The 13,492-nt window shown below is 52.5% G+C and overlaps 1 long non-coding RNA gene across 4 annotated transcripts; it reads right to left on the reverse strand.

Moving 5' to 3' along the window:
- Window positions 1-224: 224 nt before the first annotated feature.
- Window positions 225-3,626, reverse strand: LOC308651359. Of its 4 annotated transcripts, none has more exons than XR_014022528.1 (4): window positions 3,186-3,626; window positions 3,071-3,112; window positions 2,126-2,349; window positions 225-1,109 (listed from the first exon to the last, which is right to left on the reverse strand). It is a non-coding gene; the product is annotated as an uncharacterized lncRNA (long non-coding RNA). The 4 variants fall into 4 exon arrangements; XR_014022529.1 differs by having other exon boundaries at window positions 2,126-2,445; XR_014022530.1 differs by having other exon boundaries at window positions 3,071-3,626.
- Window positions 3,627-13,492: the final 9,866 nt, after the last annotated feature.

Genomic DNA, 13,492 nt, shown 5'->3' on the forward strand with positions numbered 1-13,492 from the left:
ACTGCTGACCCAGAATCACACGTCATTTGGCTCAGGACTGGTGAAGGGGAAACCAGGGCCTAAGGACAGTGGCTGTTCGTGACAAGGAGCATTGAGCCATGCTCCTTCTTCCTTCCTTTTCTTACAGTCCCTTTGGTCACCCCGGGTGGCTCAGTCTTGGGCTTCTGGGCTGCCCTGTGAATGCCAGCCACTGCCTGGGCCGCACAGTGCCCAGCCCTCTCTGAGCAAGGCCCCAGGCCTCTCCCTCCCTTCTCTCAGCCACTCCTCTGGCTCGGGCTCTCCTGCGGCCAGCAGTGTTGTGAGGGCAGTTCTCTGGCTTCACGGACAAGTGAGCCCTTTCGTACTGTGACAGCCACGCGGCATGTGGTCTGTTGTCAGAGGGAATTTTAAATGCACACAATTTTTAAAAATAAACCATGGCATGCTGCCTGTCAGACATGACCTGGCCTGGGCACCTCCCTTTACAAGTCTCTCATCCTGGGAATTCATCCACCCCTCCAACCCCCAGGAAGTCCATGGCAAATCAGCCCAGGTTTCGGGTCTGGGAAGAATTGGAACGTGGACCTGGGCTGTAAATGCCGCGTGAACCTGCTCTTGTTGGTTCTCTGCCGCCCCATCTCACTGCAGTGGTCCTTCCAGGACGAAGCGCATCAGTCCAGAGACCTCAGGAGAAGAGGGTGGCAACACCGCTGGGCAGCTGCGCCCTCAGACACAAGGAGGAGACCCAGAGCAGGCTGAGGGGGGTGCTTTATCAGCGCTTCCAGGTTGACCAGCTGCCTGACCCGAGCACAAGTCTCCAAGCTGGACAATAGGCTTCTCAGCTCAGGCTGGACACTCCCAACTTGCACTCATGAGGCTGAGGTTTGCCAGTCTCTCATTTCTACCAGGGTTCTAGGTGCTTGCTCCAAAATCATGTCAAAGTTATAGGGAAAACGCTCCACACCTGGCACATTCTGCAAAAGTCTGCACAGTATAGCAAAGGCTGGTTGGGCTTTGAAGTCAGAAGGGCCTGGGTCTGAATTCTGGCCGTCTTCATGCTCCTTCCGCTCTAAGCTAGCAACAGTACTCTCCCTGGTCCAATTACAGTGAAGGTCAACGTGGTGCAAGACCTAGCGCCCGGCACAAAAGAAAGATAAAAACAATCATAAATACTAACTTTTCTTGCCCTTACCAGTTCTTCTAAGTTCACTTAATTCAGATGAGACTGCGTCTTCAGCTGCTTTTCGAGGTACAGAATCCCGAGGTCAGAACGTCAGTCTGCTTGGCTCCGCAGCACAGACAGTGTCTGGAGGGCGTCTGGAGCTGTGCACATTTCCAAGCTTCAGAACCCAGGGTCTGTTGTGTGTCAGGGTCGCTTTTGCATGCAATTAGAAGGCCTGCAGGGGCCCTGAGCTAAATAGCTCTGCACACTTACTAACAGACCCTCACGGTGCTGGGCACAGGGTGGGGGTTCCATAGTCAGCTCGTGTTGCTGGACAGGGGCTCTGCCTTCCTCTGGTGAGGGCTGTGAAGGGTCCTCAGCTGGCCAGTTTTCATCTGTCCCAGTGACACCCACCTGGCAGACTGTTAGGCAAGCTACCAGGGCCACATGGGTTGGTCAGCCCTTCACTACAACTCACTCCCATTCTGCAGGTGCAAGGCCTGACACATGGCCCCAAGAGAAGAGGACCTCCACTAGCCGCGCTCCTCTGTAGAGCAAAGACACTACTTGTGCCCCTTTCATTGACCCTTCACAGCTGTGTTAGGAGGTATCACCATTTTCCAGATAAGGAAAGTGAAGCCGTAGGCAGGTAAAGCAGCTCTGCCAAGGTCACAGATGTAAGAGGCGGAGCCAGGAGATGGGGTGACTCACACCAAGGGAAAAGGAGAGGGAGGAGGCCTGGACTCTACCACTAAGTAAGTAACTGAGTAAGCCAACACGGCAGCTGGGCCCACTCCAGCCCAGCGAGCCCCTGCAGGACGCCCAGGGCCCTCGTGGGCGCAGCGGAGTGGACAGGCCCTCTGCTCCACAGGGCACCTCAGTGCTCCAGGCTCTTTGCTGCTACCCGCTCCTCGCCTGCAGAGCTCAGGGCTGCCAGGCTCCTCCCTGCAGGCAGGAAGGATTGGCTGCTGGAGGTGCCCTCACCTGCACCTGTCCGGATGCAGGGCTCCCAGGCCGCCTCTCACCACTCACGTCCTGGCGGCTCTTTCCCACGCTGGGTCTTTCCACACGGCCCTTCCCTCTCAGTTTTCTGCACAGTAGGGTGTTTCCTGCTCTTACTCCCAAACTTTCTTCTTTGCCACCATGGAGCTGCTGGGCTCAGAGTTCAGGGGACAGGCCGCAGCCCTTGGTTCACGGGTAAGACGAGGCTGGGAAAGAGGTTTTCTGGGTGACTTGTCTTCAAGGGTCAATGTGCAGAGCAGGCATGAGGAAAAACACCTGCCAAGGTCATTATTTCTAAAAGGCTTTAGACAGGGATGAGGACAGACAGAGATGAGAGCGTGGCCTCAGAGGCCGCCTAGGCCAACCCTGGCCTCTCCTGAGTCCGGCATGTGGGCCTCAGCTGTGTTTTGACTCGTCCCTTTCTCCAGTGTCCTTCCCTCACTGCCCGTCTATGGGCCCGTCCTTCTTTCTCGGATTCTGGCTCCTGCATCCTCATCCAGAACCTCCCCGCAGCCTCCGCCCCCTGCAGCCCTGGTGAGCTGTTACCCCTTGCCACTCTGACCCGCCTGCAGCTGCAGCCGGAGCCCACAGGCCCCTGCTCCCACCTGACTTGGAGCAGGCTCAGGACCTGACACACTGCGCTTTGCCCTGGGCGCTTGCTTGCTCCACCCACTCTGCCTGGCAGATAGCACCCACTCTGCCTGGTAGACACCACCCGAGCCTGCAACCCAGTTTCCCCGTCACCTGTCCCGTGGACACTTCTAGCTCCAGCTGTGGCCCTCTCTGGCAACCTCACCCTAAACACACTCACACACACACACACACACACACACACACACTCACACACTCACAGTCACACACACCACAGTCACATGCACTTACTCTTACACACACTGTCATTCGCACGCACTTGGTCATCCCCCTCACCTTCTCTGTGTCCAGGTCACTGTTTGTCTTGATGAGATTTCCCTGTAGGGCAGAAATAATCAGCTTGTCTCTGTGCATCTCTTCACCCCCTAGCATCTGATAACATGGCCCATACCTTGTTTATCTTTGTCTCCCACACAGGGATTTGGACATAAGAAGTGCCAATTAATAGTCATCAAATTGATCATCAGCATCAAAAACAAATACAAGCTGGGAACAGTGGCACAGGCCTGTAACCCCAGAGCCTCGGGAGGCTGAGAGAGAGGACTGTGAGTTCAAAGCCAGCCTCAGCAACAGCAAAGTGCTAAGCAACTCAGTGAGACCCTGTCTCTAAATAAAATACAAAATAGACCTGGGGATATGGCTCAGTGGTCGAGTGTCCCTGAGTTCAATCCCCAATACCTCAAAAAACAAATCCAAATGGTAAGTAAAAATCTGGACATCGCCTTTCCCGCAGCCGTTCTGTAATCACATGATTTCTCTAACTTCATCAAGGACTGAATGCAGTCCTGGTGGAACTACGTGTCTCGGCTGTCCTGTGTGTGCGTGAGTCCTTCCTGGCTGACAGCTTCCTGGAACCCAAATTGCAAGTGCAGCTGGAATCAGGGTGTCTGATGAGAGGCAGCTGTCACTTCTCAATCTGCCATTTCCACAAACACTGCCCCAAAGTTCTGAACCTGCTCATCAGAGAGAGCTGATTCGTGGGATCTAAAATAGAAATTCTGGATGTAGAACAGTTCTGCTGAGGAAAATAGACACAGAAAAGAGGGTGTAGCTCTTCGGGGCCTTCCTTAGGAGGCCAAATCAGGCACAGAGCCTGGGGGCCCCGGGGGCCCAGTGGGATAAGGGGAGGGAGATGAGGGTCCAGGTGGAGCCCCCTCAGTCCTGAGTCCTTGCTGAAGCACACAACTCTCGCCTGTTCAGAGACATTGTGTCCTGGGTCACAAGTGTTGGGATGGAAGCCCAAACCAAGCCTCAGGGACCAGAACTGTGAAGCCCTGCCTAGGACCTGCAGAGCACTTTGTGACTTGGTCACCACAACCACTAGGTGGACCCCTGGCCTGCAGCCTCCTGGGCACACTTCATTCCTGAGCCTTCCTCTCTCATGTAGCAACCTCCCGACCCCTGGCTGCCTCCAGTTGGCTGTTTTTGGTACCAGGGATTGGATCCAAGGGTGCTGAACCACGAGCCACACCCACAGGCCCTCTTGACTGTTGTTGTTGCTGTTGTTTTGAGGCAGGACCTCGATAAGTTGCCCAATCTGTCCTGGAAACTGCCCTCCTCCTGCTCAGCCTCCTGAGTGGCTGGGATCGCAGGTGTGGCCACCACCAGTGGACTCTCAACCACGAGGTCCACTTGCCTTCCCTTTGTTGGCCCCTGGCCTCTCGGCGCCTCCCAGGTTGGGATTCCTCAGGGCTCGCGTCCAGAGGGCCTTCACTTCCCCATCTCTGAACCTTCACGGCACCGCTCCCACCCCACCCCACCCCACCCCACCAGGACCCATGGTTCTCCACGTTGAGCCAGATCCCTCCTCGCCCTGCATCCCTGGACCCTGCCAACCCTGACTCCTGTGAGATTCCCACAGCGTCTCAAATCAGCCTGGACCAAAACCAAACTGCCCTCCATTTCCCAATCCCCCGACGGGGAAGAACAGAAGAGGCAAGACGTGTGGCTTCGTCTAGTGTCTCCCAACTTCTGCGGGGTGCCCTCCAGGTGTGACACACCTGGGTGGGCGAGTAGCCCGGGAGCCACCATGGCCCCAGCTTCTTCCTGCTACTCCCCGTGGCAGGCTAGCACCACCCTCCTCAGGTCACTCAGCTCTCCATACACCTCCCCGCACCAGGCCTTTCGCCTGCTGTTCCACTGCCAGAAAGCTCTTCCTTGCCTCCGCCTGCCTCCTGGACCTTGGGTGCACTGTCACTCTCTGGGCGAAGCCATGTGTGACGCTGTTGGGGTCCAATCTCCCTAAAACTGCTAGACTTAGTTTCCGACTTTGCTTTGTTGAGCGGGGTTTGACTGCTCTGTGCCTCACTGTATCCTAGGCCCCACGGCTACCCCCCCCCCACGCCACGCCCGTCGGTAGAAAGCAGAGCCACGTCCGCATGTCACACCCTGCCGTATGATGAGCACCCACCATCGTCCCTGCTATGCAACTCGCTGTCACACAAGAACTTGTCTATTGACAAATAAGCAAACAAGTGCCGGGGTTGCCGAGAACCTCGTGCACCTGCTGGAGGGCTTCCCCAGACCCGCCTCATCACCTGGAGCTGCCTGCCATGTCCTTCTGTGGTTCAAACACTACCCACAGCAAGGTGAGGAATAAGGGAATCTACCTTCTTGTTTTGCATATTTAAAAAATAAAGAGTATTCTAGGAGTTTTGGGGGTAGGGTTAGGGTTAGGAGGAGGTGGCCACAGAAGAGTTTGATAACAAAGGCAAAAAAACAGAACTGTGGGAAGCCATATAGGAACAATGGGTTTGTTTGAGCCCACCTACGGCAGGGGGGCTGCCTTTCTGTGACACGCCCTGGTTGGAGAAAGCCCAGGTCATGCGGGTGCCCTGCCTCAGCTCACAGCCTGAGGAAAAACGCAGCCGAGGTGGGCGTAACCTGCCAAGCACGGAATAACAGATTTACTACCAGACCCTCCCACACTGAAACCTCACCCCTGCCTTCGAGGTACCTCCCCTTAAATGGAGAACTGGGGCCTCTTTCAGTTGTTCAGTTCCGTTCCTATCAGGGCTGGAAGACCCATCAGGTGACCCGCTTTTTAAATCCGATCTCTGGCCTTGTCTTTCTTGTTATTTCAGACTTTTTATTTTCCTAGGCGGCTCACACCTCCTACAAGGAATCTGTCCTGCCAGGGTCACCTCAGCACACACAACACCATCCCAGCACTGAGAAATGGCTGTGGAGATCTGTGGTCCTGGAGCCACGCTAAAAAAAAAAAACATTTAAAAACCACCACCTAATTCTTCAGGACAGTGTTTCCCAGCCCTGATCAACTCTCTAAAACCAGTTCCCAAAGAGCCAATTCCACAGACAGACTTGGGCAAACTGGTCCTCCTTGTCTCTCCAAGTGGCATCCCTGCACTATCATCATCCAAAATGATTAAAAACGCTGCCCCAGACCAGGGACCCCGAACCTGAAACCCAAAGGCAATTCTCCTGTCAGCCGAAGTTTGAAGCAGGAGCAGGTCCTAGAGAGCAGACCACATGACCTGCCCTCACCTGCTCAGGGCCACCCCAGGCAACAATCAGAACCTGCCAAACACCGCGGTGAAAACCTCACTCCCCGGAAAGCGCAGGGTCCTGCTTTCTGCATCTATAGGAATAAATCTGCTTTAGCAAAAAGGTCATTTGGTGCCAAGGAAGGTGGGGAAAACACTCTCTCTTTGGACCTGAGCACAGGGCACTGTTGCTACAACTCTCCAGCCAGGGCCGGGTCCAGGACTGACCTGGGAGTGGGGCCGGCAGCAGGCAGAGCTGTGCAAGGTTTTGGCATCTAGGAGTTGAAGAGGCTGCAGCCAGGGACAGCCTCTAGGCCTGGGCTCTGAGCCTCCACGTGCACAGAGACGGTTAGGAGAAGGGCAGAGACCAGAGAACTGTTTTATATGGAAGGTAACTGAAAATCCTTATTCTACAATGAATTCCTGTGTCCCCTCTATTTTCGTCACTCTAGGTGACGGCCCATGGAGCACAGTTCTCTGCAATGCACCCCTCAGTGCAGATGGAAGATTGCCCACCTGGAGGTCAATGGTGGTAATACCAACAGATGCTCCTGTGGCATGGTCACTATAAACCAGGGACTCTCTGATCGCTGGTACAATTCCCGCAACATTCAAGAAGAGTAGGTGGGATTCTTAACATGACACAGAATACAAACTTTGACTTGAAATGCTTCATAATTTCCCCAAGGCCCTGCAGCTGGGATCCGAATGCAGCCCTGTGCCTATCCCCGAAGCCAGGATAGGGCCAGGAGAATCTTGGGCAAGGTAATGACCACGGTATCCTACCCTCCCCCACAGCCACCTCCCAGGGCTCGAAGTCCTGCTTCCCTCCCGCCCCCACCCTAGGCCTCCTGAGCCTTGTCCTGCCAAGATCAAGCCACAGTCCCACGTCTTGGCTCTCCTCAATAGCGAGAATCCACAGGTCTTTGGGACTTTTTCTCTGGGTCCCTGTTTTTGATCTTCTCTGTGTGGGGGTTTTCCTTGTTTTCCTTGCATGTTGAGATCTCACACTTCACGTCCAGGTGGCTTCCTTTCAGACTGTACTCTGAGGGACATGGTGACCTCTGTAACCAAGATAGACATATGCAAGCATCCACTTTTTAAAGAAGCACTGTATGTGTCTCAAATACAAGTAAAAAGTCTTTGCACCGGGCGCTTATAACAGGCAGGTCAGCACTAGGGAGGCGTGAGGCAGGAGCATGGCCCCTGGGGGGTTCCATCTCAGGAGGGTCTACGCAAGACGCACGTGACTGACACCAGGAAATGGAGAGCAAGAGTCTCCCAGAGTGGAGTCGAGGTCTCCACTGCTCTCACTGCAGCTGCACTCCCAGCCCACCTGAATGCACCCAGCTCCCGCGGCAAGGTGTTGGCAGTGTGTACACTGTGACGCGATCGCCGCGATCCAGCTAATGAGCAGACGCATCCCATAACTGCACGCAGGGCCACTGTGTGTGGGTGTGGGGCAGGCGGTCAGATTTAAGGTCCACCCTCCCGTTATGAAGCAGAGTAAGCTGTCGTGCCTCGGAACGTCAGACTTTATCCCCCCAGCTAGCTGTGACTTGGTACCACTACCAGCAGGCCCCTGGCCCCACCCCGCCCGTCCACACCCCGTCCGTCCACACCCTCCTGGCTCCAGCCTCTGGTGACCACAGGCTACTTCCACGAGTGGACCTTTGTAGATTCTGTGTATAAGAGAAGTCACATGGTATTGCCTCTGTCCTGGCTTGTTTCATGATGCAATGTACCAAATGTTTCAAAATAGCCAAAAGAGGGGGTTCTAAACGTCGTCACCACCAAGGAGTGATACATATTTGAGGTGATAGACACTAATCTGATTTGATCATCCCACAACATACTTATGTCAAAATATCTCTTTGTACTCCATCAACATATGCAATTAATTGTCAATTAAAAATGAAACTAAAAAAAAAAAACTACCCTCTCAGCAAATTACAAGTCGACAATGTGGTACTGTTAACTATCACCCTCATGCTGCAAGTCAGCTCTCCGGCAGTTCTTCATCTTGTCTAACCACAACTTTGCATTCTCTGGCCAAGGGGGGACAACCTCTCCCATTCCCCCTCCCCTGCCCCTCTATCACAGGGCTCCTCCCTTCTATTTTAGAGTCCACGTCTAAAGGAGGGTTTCAGCCTCTGTGCATCACCCTGGACAGATGTCACTAGTCGTTGTGAGCGCAGGCGGGAATGCCCTGGGAAGAGGGCAGGGCGGCTCCTCAACCCATCCCTGAACTGGTGCGGGACACCACTCGGTGAAGCTGAGGGCAGCCTGCGTGTTGAGTGGCCGACCCACTACAGAACCTCGGATCTGCAGCAGACCAGCCCCCGGGGTGGGCTGCGACCGGGAAGCAGGAGCTCGCGGATGAGGGACTTCCACGGGCATCTTGTTTGAATAACCCAGTGTTGAGAGGCTGTTGGAACCACGGGGAGCCCGCACATAGGCCTGGGTCTGATGATGGGAAAACACTTATTTTGTCAGATTCAATGCTTTTGTAGTTAAAGGGGAATGTGTTCTTTTATAAAGATTTATGCTTAATATTTAATTAAAATAATATTCTAATTCACTTCAAATTCTTTAGCAAAAAAAGATTAATAGAGAAAAATATTAACAATTGTTAAATCTAGGTGTTGGATACATAGGGGTTAATTTTACTGTTCTCTTTCTACTTTTCAAGTTTAAAATGTTAATAAGGATTTTTTAAGAGTTTTGGTTAACAAGGCATAAAAAGTAATCTAATATTTATGTGCTACAGTCTTTACAGAGCCTTTCTCTTTTATTATCTTGTTTCATTAAAAATGATAACAAGTGAAATATTGACCCCATTGTATATATGAGGATCATGAATCTCAAACATAAAAGTGCAGGTTTAAACCTTTAGTTAGATGAATCTCTGCCTTTGGCTACGAAGGCATCTCTAGAGCTGGAGAAGGAAATCATTTCTACATAAACCCTGTCCTTTCTGGTGTGGATGGAATGGTAGTGACACTGAAAAGCTCTAAGGTCCACTGTCCCTTTCAGATGGTTCCTCTTAGCACGTTTCCCTGAATAGGAATATTCTAGCAAGTCACATGACTTTTTGGTTTCCTAGTCGACATTAAATTTGTGTTCATGATATATTGTCGCCTGTTGTACACAATAACATTATGTCTAAAAATTGTGCACACCTTAATTTAAAAGTACTTTATTGCTAAAAGAGAGAGAGAGAGAGAGAGAGAGAGAGAGAGAGAGAGAGAGGGCACTAATCATCTGAGCTGTTGGGAAATGGTGTTCATAGACTTGCTCAATGCAGGGTTTCCACACACCTTTAATTTTAAAAAAATGAACATTTTTGTGAATTGCAATAAAGCCAGTCAAAGTAAAATGAGGGATGTCTGTATTAGTAACACAGGAAAGTAAAACAGGCCTAGAGAACTCTTTGCAAGGTGTCTGCCCCAGGAGTTGGACCTGATTTTTAATCCAGCAGGTCTTACCTCCAAGTCCCTGTCAATCAGAGACTGTTGGGGTGGGCAACGTCTACGGTACTGAAAAAGGACTTCAGAGGTTTTCTTCCTCCCTTGATGATCACTGAACTCCTTTAAAGAATGATGCCTCGGCTGAGGGCTTGCGCCTCTCTCAAAATGAAGCATAAAGCAGAGACAAACTCTTGAAGGGCTCATCAGACACTCCCCTGCAGTGGGAAGGGTTGCAGACACTGGCACGGGTTTTCACAGACGGGCAGCAGGGCAACAAGATGCTGATGCCCCACTGTGGGGAGAGACGGGCAGGCAGGGGGCAGGCAGACATTGGATGAGGATTTTGAGGTTCATACTTTTCCCAAAGGTCCACGTGAAGGATGATACATTTCTTTATGATCTTTGCTTTTCTTCACTAACCTAGGCCCCTTTGAAGACTTCATTCAATTGTACAGTATCGAACTTTGCTATGAACTGTGTCATCCAAAATTCATATGTTGAAGTCCTGATCCCAGTACTTCAGGATGTGACTATATTTGGGGATAAAATCTTTTAAAAGATAATTAAGATTAATTAAGGCTGAGCCTCGTGTCCTTGAGCTGGAGAGTAGGATTCATGCCAGAGGCGTAGGATGATCAACGTGTAAATCAATAAAAGGCCCGGCTCCTCAGGAGAGTGAGGGACTCCCACAATGGAGGGGATGAGGGAAGCTGGTGTCCCTCCACCCAGGATGCACTGGACCACACCCAGGGGTGGGTGCAGGAAGGGGGCAGCAGGGTGCAGCATTCTGTGCGTGAGCCACGGGCTAAACGACCTCTGCAGAGCTGGCAATGGCTTAGTGTCACCTTGCAAGTGTCCATGCTGGCCACAGGCTGGGCCTGACACTTGCCAGTGGGTGAGATGAACATTCATCACGCTCATGGGTGACTGGGTCAGAGGGAGGCCACCGCAGGATGGGAGGTGCACACACAGGCCCCTCAGGCAGCACTGTGGGGTGCACCAGGGGCCAGAGGAAGACTGACCGGCTGGGGCGGATCCTCATCAGGCCCAGGAGGCGAGGGGGGCGGGGGAGCCAGCTCCCAGGTCTCTTCCCTGAGGCACCAGTCCCCTCCAGAGGGCTCCGCCTTCCTGACCAGAGTCCTCCTACGGCTCCCCTCCAAGTGCCATCACATTGGTCAGGATTTCAACCTGAGAACTTAACCTGAGAATTTGGGGGCACACAGTGAGTACATTGCTCTGTGAAACTAACAAACAATACGGACTGAAATGGGGAACATCCAAAAATACGTAAGTGCCCAGTGCAGAGGGACTGGACATGGCCCTTGGGGACAAGAGAAGAAGCACCCTCCGTGTCTGAAGATGCGAGAGGGTGCGAGACAGAGGGGCGGCCACGCTGTGAGGATGGAGGGTGAAGGTGTGGTGGGGGACACATCTCCCGGGGGGCTGAGAAAGGGTGAGAGTGCCGGGGGCAAGCCTGGACACCAGGTGAGGGGAGGACAGCTCAGAGTGCAGCCCCGCCACAGTGAGGACACTGTCCCCCTGACAACCGCGGAGGACGGGGGCAGGAGCCTCTGCAGGCTGATGAGCTTCACCGAGGCAGCAAAGCGTCCTCGACAGCACGTCAACTTTTAAAGTGGTTCAGATTCCGTGTTGTACAATGGAGTCCAGTGCGTTATTCACAAAGTGTGCCCAGAAAGATCAGAAAGACCTCAGTGTTCCCAGCAGTGTCTCCAGGGGTGGATTAAGAGCAGTAGAATTTCCTTCTTTTACATATCCCTTACTTTCCCAATCTTCTATAATAAACATGTATCATTTTTAAAATCAGGAAAAGAATTTGAGAGAACAGGTGGAGGTGTTGTGCTCAGAAAGGAACAAAGCCACACTGGGCGCGGTGGCGCTCACCTGTATCCCACTGACTCGGGAGGCTGAGGCAGGAAGATCCCAAGTTCAAAGCCAGCCCCAGCAACTTGGCAAGACCCTGTCTCTAAATAAATAGACTAAAAGGGCTGGGATGTGGCTCAGTGGTTAAGTGCCCCTCGTTCAATCCCCAGTTTAAAAAAAAAAAAAAGGAATAAAGCCTTTTCTTCATCTCAGACATCAGAAAGGAAAGGAGGAATGTGTACAAAAAAATGCTTGGAGGAAGAAAAGTAGGTCTGAGAAGGAACTCACGTCAGGCCAACGTCTCCTCCACCACCTCAAGTCAACAGTCCTCAAAAGCATTTCCAAATGGAGGCAATTTTCCCCCTGGACATTTTACTTTTTGTTCATTTTAGCACCTGTTACAAGAGAAATGTCAGGAGGATCATGCTGAAATCACCTGCAGCCCAACTTTTCTCCAGACTTCACAAAAATCACTGGGAGTCCGAGAGCCCTGAAGGGCAGCATGGGACAGGCTCACTCCCAGCGGCCAGCCCTCAGCCACCAGCCACCAAAGCATTCACCTGCAAATTCAGCAACCAGCAGCCAGTGACTGGGTGGCCAGCCAGTGCCCGAGCAATCCCTCAGAAAACACAAAGATGATCTTTGACGTCAGAGAGGCAGCAATACCCCGGTGACTGGAACACGGGAGTGACTGCAGCGCGTCACAGCTCTGCCCAGGGGACTGTCCCTGCCAGAGCTGGATGGTGTCCTCCATCCTGGGAACCCCAACTTCCTCTTCAAAGAGTCATTCGGGACTTCAATGCCCCCATTTTTTAAATACTCATTTTTTAGTTGTAGTTGGACACAATACCTTTATTTTATTTGTTTTTACGTGGTGCTGAGCATTGAACCCAGGGCCTCGCACGTGCCTGGCGAGCACTCTACCGCTGAGCCACAACCCCAGCCCATGAATGCCCCCATTTTACAGATAAGGAAACTGAGGTCCAGAGAGACAATGATGTCCCTGATGTTCCACCTGGTCGGTGACACAGTCCAGGAGTGACACAGTCCAGGCCAGCAGAGGGCCCTCCTCACCACCCACCTGTGCTTGGGAAGATGCTCTCAGAACGGCTGCACCACACAGTGTCCAGTGAACTCCGTGAAGGGCCCCTGGGACTTGGGCCAAGTGTGTTCCCAGGGGGAGCAGGACAAGAGGAAAGGTACTGCCACGGGAGCCCTTGTCCTGGAACACGTGGCAAAGCCTCCTGGTCAATTCTCTCTAAAACCCAGTGCACCTTGAGCCTGTACTGTCTCAAGAATTACCATCTAATCACCACCTGTTTTACAAGATGACACAGTGCCAGCTTCCTCACCAACCCGCAGTGTGAGCCAGAAAGACTACAGGTCCCTGGACAACAAGGGTGCAGGGGAGCAGCCTGCCCAGCAAGGCCCCGCGCCAGCTCACGTTTGCTTTGCCAAAAGGATGAGGGAAGAGAACAGGCACCGAGCAACACAGAGGGCCCAGAGGCCGAGCTCAGCACCAGGCAGCAGTATCAAGGAGAGCGGTCACAGGCTAGTGACAAAGGTGTGCCACTGCCTAGCGGAGCCCAGTTTCCTTTAGAGCAAACAGGGGTTAGTGCTTTCTTCCTTACAAGATTGTCCTGACAATAAGAGGAGGTCATGTTCTCAAGCACTTAGCCCAGAGTTACGCGGTAAACATATGTATTAGGACATATGTTAACAGTCGATAACAGATGGTCACCAGTATGATAACGGACGGCAATATTATGGCATTAGGAAGACAGGGACACGGGTTAGAGATTTTAAATTTTAAATGATTTTAGTCCTTCCAGAGGAGACCTTTT

Source organism: Spermophilus citellus (genome assembly GCF_964194105.1).
Source record: "Spermophilus citellus genome assembly, chromosome: 6".
NCBI lineage: Eukaryota > Metazoa > Chordata > Mammalia > Rodentia > Sciuridae > Spermophilus > Spermophilus citellus.